This window comes from Garra rufa, chromosome 8 (genome assembly GCF_049309525.1).
Source record: "Garra rufa chromosome 8, GarRuf1.0, whole genome shotgun sequence".
NCBI classification, from domain to species: Eukaryota; Metazoa; Chordata; class Actinopteri; order Cypriniformes; family Cyprinidae; genus Garra; species Garra rufa.
Genome location: NC_133368.1, coordinates 28342083 through 28363615, shown reverse-complemented (window position 1 = coordinate 28363615; position 21533 = coordinate 28342083). Strand labels below are relative to the sequence as shown.

General features: G+C 40.2%; 1 long non-coding RNA gene across 1 annotated transcript; it reads right to left on the bottom strand.

Moving 5' to 3' along the window:
* Positions 1 to 18374: 18374 nt before the first annotated feature.
* Positions 18375 to 20403, bottom strand: LOC141340301 (uncharacterized). The gene is made up of 4 exons (XR_012356552.1): positions 20346 to 20403; positions 20112 to 20263; positions 19843 to 20032; positions 18375 to 18920 (listed from the first exon to the last, which is right to left on the bottom strand). It is a non-coding gene; the product is annotated as an uncharacterized lncRNA (long non-coding RNA).
* Positions 20404 to 21533: the final 1130 nt, after the last annotated feature.

Sequence of the window (21533 nt, the reverse complement as noted above, 5' to 3'; positions counted from 1 at the left end):
GAAAGAACCAAAGGAAGGAGATAAGAGGCACGCATTCGCTCAACACTCCCGAGCGAGAGGGGGGTGCATTAGCTCGTACTTCTGTCAAACCCCCACCCCCGCATGCCCCGATTTGACATGCAAATAAGAGCCACATTTGCATCTACCTGACTAAACAAACAGGAATTAGGAGAGACAATCAGCACACATAAGGAGTGAGAAATTAGATCTGAAAACACCTCTCCCAAGGCTTATAAATAATGCAGCATTGTGTGTTTTAAGAACTAGTGTGCTCATTTTAAGAAGCGCTCAGATTTGTGCTGACGCGATGAGATCCCTGCCGTAGTTTGCCTGCGGCATTATGGTAGTTAAGATTAACTCTGATGGAAATCTCTACCTGCTGAGGGTCATGGTTGGTGACCTCTCAAGCAGATCTGGGATCTTTCCGTTCGATGATTTTGCTGCAGAGTGGTCACATGTATACATAATATGAGTCTGATCAGATGTTTTTTGCATGGAGAAAAAAGTTGAGAAAATGGAAAATGGAGGTCCTGGAGTGGCACAGCCAGCTCTCGTGCTCTTAATTAGAAATCAGTGTCCGTACGCCCGGTCTACCTTGGCCATGCCACAGCAGACTTTATGCAAATACAGCTTTAATGGAGCAGCTAACCCTCTCTTTGACAGAAAGCACGTCCTGAAATGAAAAATCAGCAACAAGCAAAAGAAACTCACCTCTGTGGAACTTCAAATAGGGCAACTATTTTCAAACGAATGACACCGCTGGGTTGGAGTGAAAGGTCAAAGACAGTTCCAGTGCATGAGAAACAAGGAGTACAGACCAAATGTCTTGTTGATGACTACACAGGGGACTCGAAAAATGGAAAGTAGTCGCAGAAATTTTAAAGGAGTGTTTTTGTATGCTCACGTTGCTTCCCAAATGTCTTTGTGCTGCATAAATGCAATTTTACATGGTAACTGCGAGCTCCCAATTGATTTTCAGAGGGAGACAGGGGGCAGAAGTGACTGTGCCACTTTCCAAGCTCATCCACAAAAATCCTACCACTCTTCTGCATTGCAGACGATAAAAGATCTCTTTGTTTTAAGGATGACCAATCAGAAGTGATTAAAATCATCCAATCAAATGCCATTTCGCTTAAGTATTCTCAAAGAACAACATGGAAGATGTTTGACTGCTGATTTTTGTTTAATTGCTGCATATTTTATGGAGAAATAAACACTGTTCTGTTTAGTTAATATTTTAGCTGTATTAGGTATCATTTGCAAGCAACGTACAATACAATATTTACAGTAATCACTTCATTTAGAGACGCAGCATGTTTTTGCTTGCTATCATTAAGCTGAAGCAGTAGCAGGCATTGTTGTGTTTGCTGGTGAGTTCTGCAATGCCTGTACACAAAGGCGGCAAGATCACAGGAAAAGCTTACTGCGTAAAATGCCCTTAAGACCTTGCGCATAGATGATGGACAAGGTTTGCCAGGTGTAACGCAAGCTATTAAACAAGCATACACAGGGACACTGATTTAATAATGCATACACTGCTCACTCATACTACTAGTCAGCTTTTAAAATTATTACATTCTATCAAGCTAACTATATATGTATTAAACCACCTACATAACCTCTACTAGTGAACCTGCTGTTAAGTTGACATTATTTTCAAATCTACTATTGTAAACAGAGAAGCCTAAGTGCAGTCACTTCACTGTCATTTCCTCTCTTTCCATTACAGCAGGCGCCTTCACATCATGACAGCAAATCAATAGATTAGTTACCAGTAGATATGTAGGAACAGAAAAGAGAAAAAGAGATAAATTAAAGAGTTTACAAAAAAGAGTGTTCACTCCCCAATGAAGATGTTTTCCCTTCCGTCTCAGCACCCCATATTTGATGCTCCAGGCAGCGCTCGGAAACAAAACAGTCATTAAGAAGAGGAACTTGTCTCACGAAACTATGAGAATCCATCATATGGTGTGTCTCAGTTGTACTCCAGTCTGTTGTCTCACGCTCACTGTCTTTCTTTCTAGTAACTTCATAAACACCATTTGCAACATCAGTGCATTTCTGCATAGGTCCAAGAGACTGCATTGGAAATCTGGGAGTAAAAACGGATATAAACAAAGTATTATGGTTTTAAAACATTTAAAAAACAAATAAATGTTGTGATGTAAATTAAGAAATACAGAAATATTACATATCACAGTAATCATATCCACCTCTTCTAGAAATCCATTTTAAAACAGAGTAAAAAAGACTCAATTATATCAACTTAAACTTTTTCAGTGTAACTAAATATAAAATTGGGGTTAAGCGCTATTGTTGGCTGCCACAGTAACAGCAATAAGCTTGAGGAATTCTTGTACTTGTTTTTTGAGACCAGCAAATCTGTCTGTCAGGCACTGTATACTTTGCATAAACAATGACAAAAGAAAACAAGCATGGTTTGCAGCACTTACATTAAAATAGTGTGTGTGAAATAATAAAGGATGTAATGTAATGTGTGGTCTTATCATTTTGTGGACAAAATCCTGCAAACTTCGCTGTATGTAAGATGTGTTTTCTCATCTGTTTTCAATGCACCTAACCTCGCTTAGCTTCATGTCATCTACCAACTCAAACTATAAAAGCCCAGGGTTGCAAGGTTTTCACAACAAAACCTGCCTAATTGCTACTCAAAACTAGCCCAAACTATCCCCAATTTGCATTCCAGTGGCTAAATATCACATTATTGAGGTCGCTTTAACCTGTGGACATTAACACTGTTGCCACGGATTGTTTTTTAAAGTAGCCCAATTGCATGGGAAAAGTGCAGACTTGGCAACACCACATCATTTGACAAGAAATACCAGAGACCGGAAATGTAAAGCATCGTTTCAAGAGACTATTGCGTTCTGATTAGGTTTCCAATTTCATTTCATATTTTACTCTAATTTAAATTATTATACTGTTTATATAACCGGTAAAGATTTTTTTTGGACAGAAACACAAAATAAAATTGAGGCCATTTACTCACCATTTACTTAATTATTTATTCACTTTCATCATGTACTCTCTCCAAACCTGACTTTCTTTCTTCTGTAGAACACAAAATTAGATATTTAATGATTGTTGGAAACTAAACTTTGGTTCCCATTGACAAATGTGACCCTGGACCACAAAACCAGTCATAAGGTTAAATTTTACAAAACTGAGATATATACATCATATGAAAGCTCAATAAATAAGCTTTCTATTGATGTATGGTTTGTTAGGATAGGACAATATTTGGCCGAGACACATCTATTTGAAAATCTGAAATCTAAGGGTGCAAAAAATCTAAATACTGAGAAAAACACCTTTAAAGTTGTCCAAATGAAGTTCTTAGCAATGCATATTACTAATCAAAAATGACATTTTGATAGGTTTACAGTAGGAATTTAACAAAAAATCTTCATGGAACATGATCTTTACTTAATTTCCTAATGATTTTTGACATAAAAGAAAAATCAATCATTTTGACCCATACAATGTATTTTTGGCTATTGCTACAAATAAACCCCAGCGACTTAAGACTGGTTTTGTGGTCCAGGGTCACAAATGAACGATAGATAGAATGTTAGATAGATAGAACACTAGATAGATAGAATGGTAACCAGATAGGACATTAGACAGACAGGCAGATAGATAGAATGGAGCACATCCCTGATTGATATACAGTAGATACATATAGATAGATATACTAGGGGAAACACTATAGACCTAGTTATAGAGCTATATGATATTCTCTATATATGGCCAATCTATAGAGATTTCTTTCAATCCTGCTGTTCCTTGAAAGAGATTATCTGTCAGCATCTCTGAGCATTTGCCATTCCTCTCAGAGGAAAGTTTCAGCCACCTTTAGATTGCTAAATCTCGTCTTGACTGCCTAAAATCTCCTCTTTGCTTTTCTTTCCACTTGGTGGCTTTAAAGCCTCCTCCGCCTGCCAGAAACGGCAGATGGGAATGTCGAGCTGCAAATTCTTGCCATCCCATCTTTCCCCATCTTGTGGAACAGTTGCACAGTCCAACCTCATGGAATTTTTCCTCGGCTCAGTCTGTCTTCTGCACTTGAGGATGTTCCAGCATGCAGTGTGTGAGGACACGGGCCAGATGTTGTGTGATGTTTGAACACAACCTCATTGCTCCAACAGCAGAGCAGACAGTGTGCTACCCATCCTCTTCAACAGGCCTTTTTTTCCCCACAGAAACAACTGACCTCCATTCACACACCATCTGTCCTCAACTACGACAGCATGCACTATAATTCACTAAAGGCTGTTTTCCTCTTCAAATATGTACTCAGTGATTGGAGGCATTATGAATTCAATTTAGGAGAGGATGTTTGCTCAGGCATACACAATGCAATTCAAAGCTGTGACTTGTTTTCCCCTGTGGTTTCACAGTGGGTTATATCAGGTTGGGTAATTCCTGAATCACTGATGGTCAGTCGGTATTCTGGATATTGTGACTCACAGTTACATGTGCTTCACAACAAAGCTTTTTTTTTCTTTTCTGGTTTCCAGTAACACCTCTATGTTTGTGTTCCCTAGAAGAAAAAATGTCAAACAGGTTTGGAACAACAGTTTTTTTTTTTTTTTTTTTCATTTTTGGATAAACTGACAATTTTAGGTTTGTTTAGAAGATGACAAAATGTTATAATAAGTGTTTTTTGAAGAAATAAAAATTGCTGGATCTGCCTGGCAAAAACCACAAATGGTCAGGGCTTAAAAAAGGTTTTGAGTCATGTCTCTGAAATAGTCACAAACTGACAGAAATAGGTGTCTAACCACAAAGTTAACACAAAGCTTATTTCTGCTTATATCCTCAGTACTGTTTGCATAACAGACCAATTAGCAAATAACTTAAGCTTCTACTTTGTTACATAACAACCTAAAATATGCACCAAGCATTATGGCAATAGTCAAAATTCTAGCTTGCAAGATTATATGTGAAATAGGGCCCATATAACAAAAACACCCAAACGATAACTCCAATGATAAGTTTTAATAGATATAATATTAGTAAGAAAGTAGGGAAGTTCATACCACAACTATAAGGATGACAACACAGAGGAACTATGCCATTGTAATCAGTTTCAGAACTTTTCTAATCAGCTGATGAAAGATAAAAACATGAAAACATAAACAGAATCCACCAGAGTTTCAGTGTACAAAGCGGCAAATGACAACTGCAGGACACGCTTATAATAAACAGAACATTAAATTATTGTGGACTATAATACAGTTATAGTTATCATTGTCATTCTTAAATGGGCCTAAACTCTAGAATCCTATTGTTACGGATTGGTCAGGTTCTGCACCCACAATCACTTCAAGATCACAGTCACCTGAGTTTTAATTATCACGCACCTGCACCCAATCAACCACGCACTACAAAGACACCTCACACACAGTCATCAGTGTCCGGGCTCGTTTGCACGAAGCGGACTCATTGAGCTTCACTCTTGTGTTCTCAAAACCCTACCGTACTTACCTCGTACCTTACCTTCTGATACTTACCTGTATTCTCGTCTATTCCAGCCGAAGTCAAGTCTCAGTCTCCAGTCAGCGGTGTGTCAGCCATAAGTCTGTTTACTGAACTCCAGCAGTGTGTGTGTGAGTGTGTCTGCCTTCACCGATCCTCCTCCAGTCGTTCCTGGAAAGGAAAATAACATCCAGTCTTCATAATTCTGTCTACACATCAAGAAACTCATCTAGGACTGTTATACTTACCCGGTTCTGCACGCTATCATCATCAACTTGCTCTGCTACCAATAAACCTGTTCATATTCACTCTTACCTCTCTTGTTTGGTCTGCTTCCGTAACAGTTAGCCCGGACCAAGACAGCGAACAGCATGAGCACGTTGGATCCGTTTCAAGAGCTGGTGGACTCACTCCGGAAAGTTTTGTTGGCCAGTCATGCCACCATCCCAACTCCAGTTCGTCCCACAGCACCACCGGCACCCAGCACTTCTTCGGTCCCCGTTCATTCCAGTCCCATGGCCCGACCAGCGCCCTACTCTGGCGGGGCGGAGGAGTGCAGCGGATTTCTGTTACAATGTTCACTTGTATTTACAATGCAACCTGCTCTCTATCCCACAGATTCTTCAAAGATTGCCTTCATCACGTCTCTGCTTACCGGACCAGCTCTCAAGTGGGCTGATACTCTATATCAGCAGGCCGGGCCGGCAACTCAATCGCTCCAGACCTTCATCGCTCATTTCAAGGAAGTTTTCGGACGCTCTGATACAGAAGTATCCGCAGGAGAACAACTGTATAATCTAAAACAGGGAAGTATGACGACTCAAGATTATTCCCTACGTTTTCGCACTCTGGCCGCTGCCAGCGGATGGAATGAGCGATCGTTACTGACCACGTACCGGCTCGGCCTGGAGCCCAATCTCCGGATGCAGTTAGCTGCTTTAGATGATTCGATGGGATTGGAGAAATTCATTCAGCAGTCACTCCGTTGTTCTGACCGTTTGAAATCATACCAAGACCAGTCTGCCACTACTGCACTCCTCCGACCCATGTCAACCGCCAGCCCTCCAGAACCAGAACCCATGATCCTGGAATCAGGGAAGATCTCTGCAGCTGAGTGACAGAGAAGGCTGACCCGGGGTCTTTGCATGTACTGTGGGGCTGCGGAACACTTCCGTGTCAATTGTCCTCTACGTCCAGTGCAATCCTTGGTGAGTGTAATTCGCTCTGATCTGGATAATATGCATCCACTGACTACCAATGTTCAGTTAACCACCCACGCCTCTTGTGTTACAGTCGCAGCCCTCATCGACTCCGGGTCAGCGGGGAACTTTATCTCGGACACCCTCTGTCGCCAGCTCCAGCTGCAAACCAAAGCTTCAGCTACCATCTACCAGATTCAACCCATAACCAACAGGATTAACTCACGGACTCGTATTCACCGAAAATGTGAACCCATCATCCTTCAAGTCGGAGTTCTACACCGTGAGGAGATTCAGTTTCTGGTTCTGGAGGGAGCCACTATGGACATCATCCTGGGGCGCCCGTGGTTGGTAGCTCATGATCCCATCCTCTCTTGGGGCACAGGAGAAGTTACCAAGTGGGGAAAAGGATGTACTGACCGCTGCTTTCCAGATCTTCCACGTCCCAACCCTAAACGGTTATCTGTCAACGTCACCTCGATCGAGAGTCCTGTTGAGAAACAGTCAGTCAAGAATCCCTCAGTCTATTCAGCATTCCAGGACGTCTTCTGCCCCAAGAGAGCTTCCCAGCTACCGCCACATCGGCCATGGGACTGCGCCATTGACCTTGTTCCGGATGCTCCAATGCCCAGAGGTAAGATCTACCCGTTGTCGCTTCCGGAGACCAAGGCAATGGAGGAATACATAAAGGAAGCTCTCGATCAAGGATATATCCGGCCATCAACTTCACCCGCAGCATCCAGTTTCTTCTTCGTCTCAAAGAAGGATGGAGGGCTGCGGCCATGCATTGATTACCGTATACTCAACCAAGGTACAGTCAAGTTCCGTTACCCCCTTCCTCTCGTCCCTGCGGCCCTCGAGCAACTGCGTACTGCCAAGGTGTTTACTAAGTTGGACCTCCGCAGCGCGTACAACCTCGTGAGAATACGTGAGGGGGACGAATGGAAGACGGCCTTCGTGACCCCTACTGGCCACTACGAGTACTTGGTCATGCCCTATGGATTGGTCAACGCCCCCTCCGTATTTCAAAACTTTATCCACGAGGTACTCCGGGAGTTCCTTCACCACTTCGTCGTCGTCTACATAGATGATATCCTGATTTACTCCCGGAGTGAGGCCGAACATCGCCTCCACGTTGCGGAGGTCCTTCAACGGCTACGGGAACACCAACTGTTCCTCAAGGCGGAAAAGTGTTCATTCCATTTGTCAGCAGTACACTTCCTCGGATACATCATAGACCAGGAGGGGGTCCGCATGGATGAGAGGAAGGTGGCTGCAGTTGTGTCCTGGCCAGAACCCACTACCATCAAAGAGCTCCAACGATTCCTAGGTTTCGCAAATTTCTATCGCCGATTCATAAAGAACTACAGCCTTATCACTGCTCCACTTACCAGTCTACTCAAGGGAAAACCACGTACCCTCCTCTGGACTCCAGACTTGGCCGCAGCCTTCCAAAACCTCAAGGACGCCTTCACTCAGGCACCTCTCCTGACCCATCCTGACCCTGATCTCCCTTTCGTGGTCAAGGTGGACGCCTCTACTACCGGCGTGGGAGGAATCCTATCACAACACCACGGTACTCCTCCATTGCTTCATCCCTGTGCCTATTATTCCCGGAAGCTCAGCCCAGCGGAGAGGAATTATGACATCGGCAACCGCGAGCTCCTTGCTATCAAGCTCGCTCTGGAGGAGTGGCGGCATTGGTTGGAGGGTGCCAACCATCAGTTCCAAGCGATAACAGATCACAAAAATCTGCAGTACCTTCGAGATGCCAAGAGACTCTGTCCCCGTCAGGCAAGATGGTCCCTGTTCTTTTCTTGCTTTAATTTTACTATAACCTACCGGCCAGGATCCAAGAATGTCCGAGCAGATGCTCTGTCCCGTATCCATGATTCCCACGACTTGCCTGACGCACCCTCAACCATACTCCCGGAAAATCTCGTCGTCCAACCCATTGAATGGACCAACCCTCCGGCTGTCGCCACTCCGGAACCCAGATCTCCGCCGGGCTGTCCACCAGGCCGTCAGTTCATCCCTAGGACCCAACGGGTAGATCTGATCCACTCCACACATACCTCCCTGGGCACTGGACATCCAGGGGCCAACAACACTCTCTCGCTGACGGATCGCTTCTGGTGGCCGCACATAGCAAGGGATGTACGGAGGTATGTTCAAGGATGTAAGGAGTGCGCGATGTCCAAAAGTCCACGCCATCTGCCTGCTGGGAAACTCCATCCCTTGCCTGTGCCGAACCGCCCCTGGTCACACCTGGGAGTTGACTTTATGACCGATCTCCCCTCATCTGACGGTAACACCTGTATCTTTGTCATTGTCGATAGATTCTCAAAGTTCTGCCGACTAATACCCCTGAAAGGTCTTTCCACAGCTCTAGAATCTGCAGAACTTCTCTTCAATAAAGTCTTCCGGTATTATGGCATCCCAGAAGACATCGTCTCAGATCGCGGACCGCAGTTTATCTCACGGGTATGGAAATCATTTCTAAAACTCCTAGGTGTGACCGTCAGCCTCTCCTCTGGTTACCACCCTGAGACCAACGGGCAGACGGAGAGGAAGATCCAGGAGGTGGGGCGGTTCCTCCGGACATTCTGTCACGGCCACCAGGACTCCTGGAACCAGTTCCTGGGTTGGGCTGAATACGCCCAAAATTCACTGCGGCAACCCACCACAGGACTCACGCCATTCTAGTGTGTGCTCGGCTTCCAACCACCTCTCTTCCCCTGGAATGGCGAACCATCACAGGTGCCCGCAGTGGATTACTGGTTCCGGGAGAGCGAGAGAGTCTGGGACGAGGCTCACCATCATCTACAAAGGGCAGTGCGCAGAACCAAGACCTCCGCTGACAAGAAGAGAATTCCGGGTCCCACATATGCTCCTGGGCAGAAAGTCTGGCTCTCCACAAGAGACATCCGTCTGCGCCTGCCCTCGAAGAAATTGAGTCCCAGGTTTGTTGGCCCCTTCACCATCATGGAACAGGTCAACCCCGTCACCTACAGGCTCCAACTACCACCACAGTACCGTATCCACCCCACATTTCACGTATCTCTACTTAAACCCTTTCACCCACCTGTCATTCCCTCCACAGAACCTGACCAAGAAGAGGAACCCCCTCCCCCCTTGGTTCTGGAAGAGGGATCCATCTACTCGGTCCGTGAAATCCTTCTGTCCCGACGTCGTGGTGGTAACTTGGAGTATCTCGTCGACTGGGAAGGCTACGGACCAGAGGAGAAGTCGTGGGTACCCAGAGTCGACATTCTAGATCCGGCCCTCATGGAGGAATTCCACCGTAACCATCCGGAATGTCCAGCCCCTCGAGGACGAGGTAGACCACCACGACGTCGGAGGCCTCGGCCCTCAGGAGCGGGCCCTGGGGAGGGGGGTAATGTTACGGATTGGTCAGGTTCTGCACCCACAATCACTTCAAGATCACAGTCACCTGAGTTTTAATTATCACGCACCTGCACCCAATCAACCACGCACTACAAAGACACCTCACACACAGTCATCAGTGTCCGGGCTCGTTTGCACGAAGCGGACTCATTGAGCTTCACTCTTGTGTTCTCAAAACCCTACCATACTTACCTCGTACCTTACCTTCTGATACTTACCTGTATTCTCGTCTATTCCAGCCGAAGTCAAGTCTCAGTCTCCAGTCAGCGGTGTGTCAGCCATAAGTCTGTTTACGGAACTCCAGCAGTGTGTGTGTGAGTGTGTCTGCCTTCACCGATCCTCCTCCCGTCGTTCCTGGAAAGGAAAATAACATCCAGTCTTCAAAATTCTGTCTACACATCAAGAAACTCATCTAGGACTGTTATACTTACCCGGTTCTGCACGCTATCATCATCAACTTGCTCTGCTATCAATAAACCTGTTCATATTCACTCTTACCTCTCTTGTTTGGTCTGCTTCCGTAACACCTATTTTATCTGTTTAGTAGCCATGGCAGTTTTCAGTTAGACTCATGGTTGATTCAGATATTCTTACGAAGATATTTTACCCAATAATGAAAATTCTGTCATTAATTACTCTCATGTCTTTCCAAACCCCTAAGAACTTTGTTCCTCTTCGGAACACAAATTAAGATATTTTAGATGAAATCAGAGTTTTCTGACCCTGCATAGACAGCAGTGCAACAACTATATTCAAGGCTCAGAAATGTAGTAAGGACATTGCTAAAATAGTCCATGACATCAGTGGTTCAACCTTAATTTTATGAAGCTACAAAAATACTTTTTGTGCACAAAGAGAACAAAAATAAAATTTCTTCTTTCCATGTCAGTCTTCGACGTACATTAACGAGAGTACCACGACACAGTCTGACGCTTTATTAATAAGCAGAAGAAGACGCACGCTGTACATAAAACAGTCTTCGTAAACATGTCTAAAGATTTCAGCAAAGAGGATGACTTGCAATTTTTTGCCTAGCCTTACTTATTTGAACCAGAATTTACAGACAAAGTAATAAGAGAGATGAACGTGTCGAAGACTGACACGGAAGAGAATAAATTGCTGAATAAAGTTGTTTTTTTATTTTCTTTGTGCACAAAAATGTATTCTCAGCTTTATAAAATTACTGATTTTCACATGGACAATTTTAACAAAATCCTTACTACATTTCTGGGCATTGAATGTGAGAAAAGCTCTTGTATTTCATCAAAAATATCTTAATTTGTGCTTCAACATGACATGAGGGTGAGTAATTAATGGCGGAATTTTCATTTTTGGGTGAACTAATCCTTTAAGACTTTAAAATAGTAATTTTCTGTAATATGGTCCCATTGTAGCACTGAATAGTGGCAAGGTGATAAAAATCATAAAACCATCCTTTGCCTGACATATAGTTTGAGGATACACTTCAGCACCAGTCAACCAGAAACTAGACAGCCACTCTGAAAGAAAACAGATACAGAAAAAAACAGATACGGTTGCACACATAACCAACTGCAGTCATTTTGTGCCCCCTCCCCACACAAGTCAAAACAAAACTAAGAAACAGCTTGAAAGCCACAGAGGACTTTTTAAAAAATTTTCCCCCTTTGCTGCACTCCTTTCAACTGTAAGAAACCAGCCATCCCGGCATATTTGCTACTTGACAGTGACAGAGTATTTCTTCAGTTTACAAACACACACTACTGGGAGAGTTTCAAAGCGCACGCCGCCGTCGACAGCATTGTTAGTGCCAAGCTCACATTATTCTGCGCATCTCCAGCTCGCTGCAACACTGCTGTCAATCTACCTCCTCTCCCTATGCTTTATTTATGACACCGGTTGGGGGGATGCTGCGCGGGGGGCTCAGGGGGACACCGTTATCCCAACAATACAATGCATTATTTGCCTGATCAAACATTTGGGAGGCACCTTCATGCAATATGTAGCACAACTCATGTGCAACTTTGAAAACAAATGTGGCACTTGTTTCATCTGTTGCAACACACGTGTACGTCAGGACACGGTATGTGTCGCTGTCAGCGACAAAGCTCTAAATGGAGGTGTTAAAGTCACTGCAGATGCGAAACTGACAGAGACACCCACACCCCTCCTCTTTAATTTTCAAACAATAGGCATCACAGCTGAGGGCGATGGCTAACCTTTTAAGTGACCACTTAAAGTTATCATACAAAATCCAAACTTTACAGCTCACGTCATTACATGTTTTTGCAGGCAGTAAGCATCTTTTTTTTTTTTTTTTTACCTCAGTCTGTAATTACCACTGCAGCCAATCATTGGTGCCTATAGAGTGCATTAGTGACCGCCTACTTTTTCAGCAGCTTTGGTCCCGATAGAAGTCTTTCTAAATATATATTTTTTTAATTGTTCCCAAAATATATTTTTTTAAGTCTTTGTCAAAGGTCAATCACAATATCAGAAACTTTTCTTTGAAACAAAAAAAATATTTGAAAATCTCACCAAATGACAAAGGGTACAAGAATGCATGGACAATTTTGTCCCTACTACATTTCTGGGCCTTGAATGTGAAAACATCTTAATTTGTGTTCAAAGATAAATGAAGTCTTACAGGGTTTGAATGTTTGAATTAGAGTGAGATCTGAATTTTGAGATATTTTCTACATACTTCTACAATGAAAACTACAATCCCATTAAGCATTGGGAATAATATTTGATTTAAAGACAATGGGGAAAAAAAACATAATGCTATTATTTTAAGATGTTGGTTAGATCCATTTAAACAATAGATTTGAAATTAAGTTGAAAAATGTGTTTATACATTTATTGACAGGAAAAAGTTTTTGGACAGCATTTTTTTTAATGTTTTTTAAGGTCTCTTCTGCTCACTATACCTGCATTTATTTGATCCAAAGTACAGCAAAAACAGCACAATTTTTAGGTTTTTTATATATTTTAAAATGTAATTTATTCCTGTGATTTCAAATCTGAACCATTACTCCAGTCACAGATCCTTTAGAAATCATTCTAATATTCTGATTTGCTGCTCAAAATTAATGTTGAAAACAGCTGAGAAGATTTTTTCAAGTTTCTTTGATGAACAGAAAAGTTCAGAAGAACAGCATTTATCTGAAATAGAAATCTTTTGTAACATCATAGAAGTCTTTATCCTCACTTTTGATGAATTTAAAGCTTGCTAAATAAAAGTATTAATTTAAAAATATATACTGACTCCAAGCTTTTGAATGGTATAGTGTATAATGTTACAAAAGCTATTTATAAAAGCTTCAGATAAATGCTGATCTTTGGATCGTTCTATTCAACAAAGAATCCTGAACAAAAATGTAAATATTCATAATAATAGCAATAAGAAGAAAAGTTTCTTGAACAGCACATCAGCATATTAGAATGATTTCTGAAAGGATCATGTGACACAAAAGACAAAAGAGTAATGATGCTGAAAATTTAGCTTTGATCACAGGGATATATTACATTTTGAAATATATTTAAATAGAAAACAGTTATTTTAAATAGTAAAGCACTTCAAAGTTTTAGTAATTTTAGTCTGGTTTTATTTTGCTCTTTTGATGCAATTTGCTCACTGTATTTTTCTGTACAGCATCATAGTTAAAGTTGTTTTTTACCTTGATTTCAGCTGTTATACATGCATTGTGGAAAAAAAAAACATCTATAAATAAATGGATGTCCTGACAAATAATTACTAGCACATTTTCCGATACGTTTACAGGCATTTCCTTCAACTCTAAAACCCATGTTCACAAAAATATTCAAAATACAGGTAAAAAAAAAACTGAAACAACAAATACGGAAAATTCCTTCATGATAGCACATTATATTGGTACTGTTTTGTTTTCTTAGAGGACTTTTCTTAGAGAGTGATTATTTAAAAAAAGACAAAAGTTGAAATAATGTGAATGGACAGCTTCAACAAAAACACTGAGCACTGTTAACACTGCATTGGAAGAACATTAAGCAATGCTTAACTACACGTACACCATCCTTTCCTTGCGAAAGAAATGTTCACTGTACACATGGTTGCGCAAGTCAGTGTGTCAACTCAGTAATGTTCAGGTAAGTTAGACCCTGATGACTGTGATTGCTAAAGGTGGCTGTCTGACTCAAGGCTTTGCTCAAGAGCACAGGCAGATGGGTAATAATATATAAATCTCTGTTTACGCAACTTGTGTCAGACGTGTTTTCGGTTTGCTCCCTTTAATTAAAGGAGCTTTCTGATGCACTGTGCAATATCACACAGATGTGGGAGGGTTTAAGTGGGGAAAAAATGAGTAACTAAGGTGGGTGTTGAGAATGTATAGGTGGAGGTATACAGTATGTATACATACATGTAAAGCCTTGCTGCAAGCAAACATAATGCATTTAGGATTTTAAAGCTTTAGTCAACAGTATGATTATCATTGCAGAATAACTGGTTTACAACAACTGAATAAATTCTATTTGCATATTTATAAAATAGATAGCACTGGTCCTGGATGCTCATGGCCTTTGATACATAATTTCTTAAGGGTATAGATCTCTCAAAAAGAACAATGTTTTGTTGTCAATACAACGAAAGTCAAAGTGGTCCAGAGTTGTTTGGACCTCAGCATTCTTCAAAACATCTCCTTTTGTGTTTGCAACAACATGAGGATGAGTAAATGATGACAGTTTTTATTTTTGGGTGAATTCTCTTTTTAAATACACTACTAGTCAAAAGTTTTTGAACAGTAAGATTTTAATGTTTTTTTTAAATGTTTCTTCTGCTCACCAAGCCTGCTTTTATTTGCTTCAAAGTACAGCAAAAACAGTACAATTTAGAAATATTTTTACTTTTTAAAATAACTGTTTTCTATCAAAATATATTCTAAAATGTAATTTATTTCCTGTGATCAACGCTAAATTTTCAGCATCATTACTCCAGTCTTCAGTGTCACATGATCCATCAGTAATCATTCTAATATGCTGATTTGCTTTTCAAGAAACATTTATTATTATTATTATTATTATTATTATTATTATTATTATTATTATTACTATTATCATCATCAATATTTTAAACAGTGGGGGGAAGAAATTATAGAAATGAATACTTTAATTTACCATGGATGCTTTAAATTAGATTAGATTAGATAGTGATGATAAAGACAATTATAATTTTACACGTTTTCTATTTCAGATAAATGCTGTTCTTCTGAACTTTCTGTACATCAAAGAAACCTGAAAAAAAATATTTTACTCAGCTGTTTTCATCATAACAAAAATAATAAATGTTTTTAAGCACAAATCAGAATATTATAATGATTTATGAAGGACCGTGTTACTGGAGTAATGAAGCTAAAAAAAATCTGCTTTGAAATCACAGGAATAAATTACATTTGAAAATATATTCAAATATAAAACGGTTATTTTAAATAGTAAAAATATTTCACATTTTTACTGTTTTTGTTGTATTTTGGATCAAATAAATGCAAGCTTAGTGGAAGAAGAGACTTCTTTAAAAAACATTTAAAAAATTACTGTGCAAAACCTTTGACTGGTAGTGTCAGAAAACATGTCTTCTTATTATAAATGCTGAAAACAGTTGTGTTGCTTAATATTTTTGTGGACAATTGTAATATTTTTCGGGACACAGCAGAATAGCAATTTATATAACCAAAATATTTATTAGTCATATTTAACCCAGAATATTCCTTGAATATTTAATATTATTTCAGTTTCATAGTTTCATATGTAAAATAAGTCATTAGCTTCTATTTAAATACACTTGTACCACTTTCAGCTTCCTTACAAGCTTGTACGCAAACTATCCTGCTTATGGATGCCTGCCAAGCTGTTGCATAAAATCAATGAGAACTTCAATAGCCCTTTAGACTGATAGTAACAGAATGTGTTACTTATTTTCTGATTATTCTAGATTAATCTATCCACTTTATTTCTCCAGCTTATTCATCACTGAGAATACTGATGCAGCATAAATGGAAAGATCTGGAAGAATAATGTTTGAAAATGACACTCTTAGTAATTCAAGACTCACGGTCTCAAGAAATTCAGCCCTGAGGCCCAGTTATCTGCTCATAATGGTAAAGCCTGAAGACTACAGCATTCAGTTTTGTTCTTACTGCAGCTCTGTTATTGAATATGCGCCTGACATCAAACAGCTCTGATCTAGGAGGTTGGTATTGCCATCTGGAGTTGTGAATCCATGTAACACTGCTTTGAAATCTTGCTGAGGAGGCAAGTAAGTCCAAAGACAAGCGACTTACCAACTAGCTAGACCAGCTTCTCAGTTCCCCGACATGAAATGGTCTGATCAAATTAAATTGCAGTAATGAGAGTATTTCTGATCTTGTACAGCCAGCACAGTGCGATACTGTACAGTAGGCTACTCTTGTACTGTAGGTACATGGCGCAACCAGTTGACTTCTGAAGCCACTATGAAACGCAGAGCCATGAAAGAGTGGCAATAGCATGTTTCAACATCATGTGCAACAGAGCAGGAAGTCTGACAGTATCTTCAGAGGGGCAGAATGCTGGAATGCTGGGAATGTTTATGGCTTCACCTCACCCTAGGCTGACACTTACACGCCTCGCCCACATTTCTGATTCAGCCCTCAGGGTGTGTGTGTGTTTGTATGCTTGAGTGTATGTGTATGTGTGTGAAAGGGGCTACAGATATGTCAAAGAACAAACTTTGCCCTACCCTAAACTTGTACCTTCTGCACCAGATGTCTAGAGAGGATGTATTGTGAGCACAAACCCACATGCCTGCACACAAGCACTCCCACTCACACAACAGGAAAACATTCAGGACATGTCCACACTCACCAACATGATGGTGTGAGGAATGTTCCTAGAAAGGGTTTGAACAGCCAAGGACGTTAGTCGGGATAGACGCCATGTTGATTTTTTCACAAATGGGAACAAGGCTGCAAGAGATAAAAGAATAATTAAAAACTATACAGTCGTGGCCAAAAGTTTTGAGAATGACACAAATATTAGTTTTCACAAAGTTTGCTGCTAAACTGCTTTTAGATCTTTGTTTCAGTTGTTTCTGTGATGTACTGAAATATAATTACAAGCACTTCATACGTTTCAAAGGCTTTTATCGACAATTACATGACATTTATGCAAAGAGTCAGTATTTGCAGTGTTGGCCCTTCTTTTTCAGGACCTCTGCAATTCGACTGGGCATGCTCTCTATCAACTTCTGGGCCAAATCCTGACTGATAGCAACCCATTCTTTCATAATCACTTCTTGGAGTTTGTCAGAATTAGTGGGTTTTTGTTTGTCCACCCGCCTCTTGAGGATTGACCACAAGTGGGATCTCAATGGGATTAAGATCTGGGGAGTTTCCAGGCCATGGACCCAAAATTTCAACGTTTTGGTCCCCGAGCCACTTAGTTATCACTTTTGCCTTATGGCACGGTGCTCCATCCTGCTGGAAAATGCATTGTTCTTCACCAAACTGTTGTTGGATTGTTGGAATAAGTTGCTGTTGGAGGGTGTTTTGGTACCATTCTTTATTCATGGCTGTGTTTTTGGGCAAAATTGTGAGTGAGCCCACTCCCTTGGATGAGAAGCAACCCCACACATGAATGGTCTCCGGATGCTTTACTGTTGGCATGACACAGGACTGATGGTAGCGCTCACCTTTTCTTCTCCGGACAAGCCTTTTTCCAGATGCCCCAAACAATCGGAAAGAGGCTTCATCGGAGAATATGCCCACATAGCAAAATTGGTTTGGCCCAGTGATGGGCCACACAATCCACTTTCACTTGGCCCAAATACAGCAGTGAATTACGGTACATGACTGGACCAGGTCTGGATTCCAGACAAGGGCCACACATGGGCCATAACTGGCCCAAGTCTCAGCCAAGTAAATTAACTATAACTGGCCCTGAATTGGGCCAGATCAAAATGTAACATTTGAACCAAAACACAGCCTTAAGTAAACCATATCAACACCAGTGTTTAACCAGAATGCCCAAAACTGAGCCACACCTGAGCCTGATCTACAGGTGAACTAAACCTGGCAGCCAAAATATGGGCCATAAAAAGGCCATGAGAGATCAATATCTCTGCCACCTGTGTAACCATAGCTGGCTCTATTCTGGTCCTATATGCTGGACCAGATGGGTTCCACATGTCAGCCATAACCTCCTAGATAAATAATCGCAACAAAGACAGTATTCTTAACAAATGTTTAATCATGTTAACATCAAAGCATTGACACCTGACATTTTAAAGTTGTTCAAACAACTCTGAAATACCACTCCCCTGTCAGTTCTGCAATAAAAATGAAGTAAGTAGAAGTTCTGTGCCATGTTTTAGTTCATGAAGTTTTATTTTAAATGTAACACTTGATCATCCATGTTTCTGATCATGAAGTTTCATGCTTTGTCTAAAGCTTGACTGTCCATGTTTCTGATTAGGAACAAAATTTACTTGACATACACTTGAACATCCATGTTTCTACTCATCGAGTTTCACTTCACATAACACTTGAGCGTCCAGGTTTATGGTCAGGAAGTAGCACTCTTCAAATGACTCTGAAACATTCATGATTCTGTTAATGAACAAGTTGCACTCTGAACAGAGCCTTGGAACATCCATTCCTAAAGTCTGTTAACTAGTCGTACTCTCCTCACACACTCTATTCTTCATCCTCTCTTTTCGGCCACCATCTCTGTCTGGGGCGAGATATAGCCATCTTTTAATGATGGCATGAATTAATTTTTCTTTGGCCTCAGATGTCAGACAGTTGCACCTCACAGCCGCTGAAAAACACAAGCACACATGGTGTATAATTAGCTTTTGCATCAGGTAACAGGTAACATGGCTATTGGATAAAATACAATATTACCACAAAAACTGAACCAATGACCTTTAGACAAACATTCTGTATTGTCTTTTACCATCTACCCATCTTCCAGTTAATTATCGTTTCTTACTTCCCCCAGCCCTTCATCGTTTAGATTGTCTGAAATAGCCCAAATTCTGACTGTCTACTATGGGTAAAAGATAATTTTACACATCTCAGGAACACACTACCACTTAGCTTAAAATGACTGTGTGAAATATGTATAGATTAATTCTACTTGGGATTTTGTTTATTTTTACTTCTTTTAAATTCAGTGTATGTTTTTATTATGCAACCTTGAGCTTGTGTTGAGGTACTATATACATAAAACGTTCTCTCTCTCCTTCATTTTCTAAATCTTTTATAGAGTGCATTCATGCTTTAAGCATTTAAATAAAGAGAGATATAAAAAATTGTGATGACAATCTCCACAACAAAAAACATTTTTGAAAACTGGACAAAAAGACAAAAGGTACAAGACTGTGTACTTAAAGGCTTTAGAAATAACTGCAGTCCCATGAAGCACTATATAATCAAATTAAAAACAGCAGTGATAGTGTAGTTTTTCCACAAAGAATTGAGGAAAAAAAGTGGAATATACATAAAAGTGGAAAAGACGCAACACTTATTTGTACATTACTTGTCACATCCTGATGTCACATGTCTTTACAGAATTTTTATGTGTGTGTGTGTGTGTGTGTGTGTGTGTGTGTGTGTGTGAGCATGCACAGATTGCAAAAATCACTGGCAATGTGAATTAATCAAAATCAGATGATCCTGAGGCTAATCCCATGACACACTATCAGTGCATTCTGAAAAGGGCTAGACAATATACTCACAACTTTGGTAACTGGATGTTTGCTGGATGTCCCAGGTGTAGTGTGGCTCATGGAGCCTTGAAGGTTCAGAGTGCCCTGGATATCCCTACGTTTGTGGGGTGGTCTTCTGACCTCGACGTTGGCATGCCTTAAAAGGGCCTCAGTGCTTGATTTACAGCTCTCAGAGAGAACATGATGCCAGGCATACCTCCTGCAACATACAAAATATCTTAGTCCTTTAACAGCTGTAATAAAATGCACTGTAATTAAAAAAAGCTGACACTTCTTACTTGTTTTTTGACTTTGTTCCTTAAATGCCTTCCATCTCATCATTAGGGATGTCAGGAGCACTGTGGAAGAGCTTAGGGTCTAATTTGGCTTTCCAGGGTCTAATTTGTTGTGCTGTCTAGGAATATTTGGAGCATCAGGTATGGAATACATTCTGCTTAAAAGTACAAAATATCTTGGTCATTTATCTGCTGTGATAAAATACATTATTATTTTAAAAAGCAGAAGATTCTTACCCTTCTCTTAAATTTTGGTTAATGTAGGCGTTCTTCTGTCTCATTATTATCAGCATCAGCATCATCTTCTCCGGGGAAAAGAATGTTCTTAGGTCTAACACATTTACCAATTACAAGATATACTTTTATTTGTAAATGTGGTGCGAAACATTAATATAAACAAACAATCTAACCAAACCCCTACTTTCTTTTTCTTTGAAATTGGTGAGTTCCTTCCATCGGTCTGATCAACGTCTGTGTGATCAACAGCTAGAGGTAGTTTACGTCTAGCTTTCTTGTAGTCATCTGGAAAAGTAGCATAACAAAAAGAAGAAATTTAAAAAGTAAAACAGTGATTTTAAATATTACTATTAATTCTGGCCCTATGGGGCTATGAAGCAGACAAAATATCTATAACTATTCTTTTTTGAACATTTCATATATGCTGGATAAAATGTTAGTCATGTTGTAATTTAAAATGTGCACATTATTGATTATGTTTAAACATACAACAAATCAAATTACTTTTTGTTTGCATATTTTAAACATAAAACTTGAAATGATTTGGGTGTCATTCCAGGCACTTTTGAACATCAATAACAACTGGTTATTGTAATCATTTTGGTCACTATAAAGGTGATACCAATTTTTGCACAACAATTAATCTCTTGTAACATTTGGAGTGTATTGACAATGATTATTGATGCCCATTTATAAATAGTTTAGTTAAATTCAAATAAATTACATTCAAGGTGAAGTAGAATAAAGAAACATGTATACCCCTTTCCAAGCATTTACTCAATTTCAACATGACATACACCACAAATGAAATTCCAAAACATTGGTACAACAAAAATGCATAATTTTATCTGTAATTTAATATATAACGTTACATTGGCTCCAACAACAAATACCATTACAATTAATTATAACCCTAATCATCTGTCAAAGACGATTAAATTTAAGTGACATAAGAAAAATACTGACTTTTTCAGGAGTAAAGTTAGTGACATAGTTTATTGTATTTACAACACGTAGATTAAAACTGCGTTCACGTGCTGCTAAAACAAGGGCACTCGCGTGTAACGTCAATTAATTAATAAATCCGAAGCAAAATGTAAGAAGAAGTAAACTTGCAACGATACATATGCGTATGTTCGCACTTACCGCTTTGGTTTCAGAAGTCTGTGCAAGACTGCAGCGTCCGCC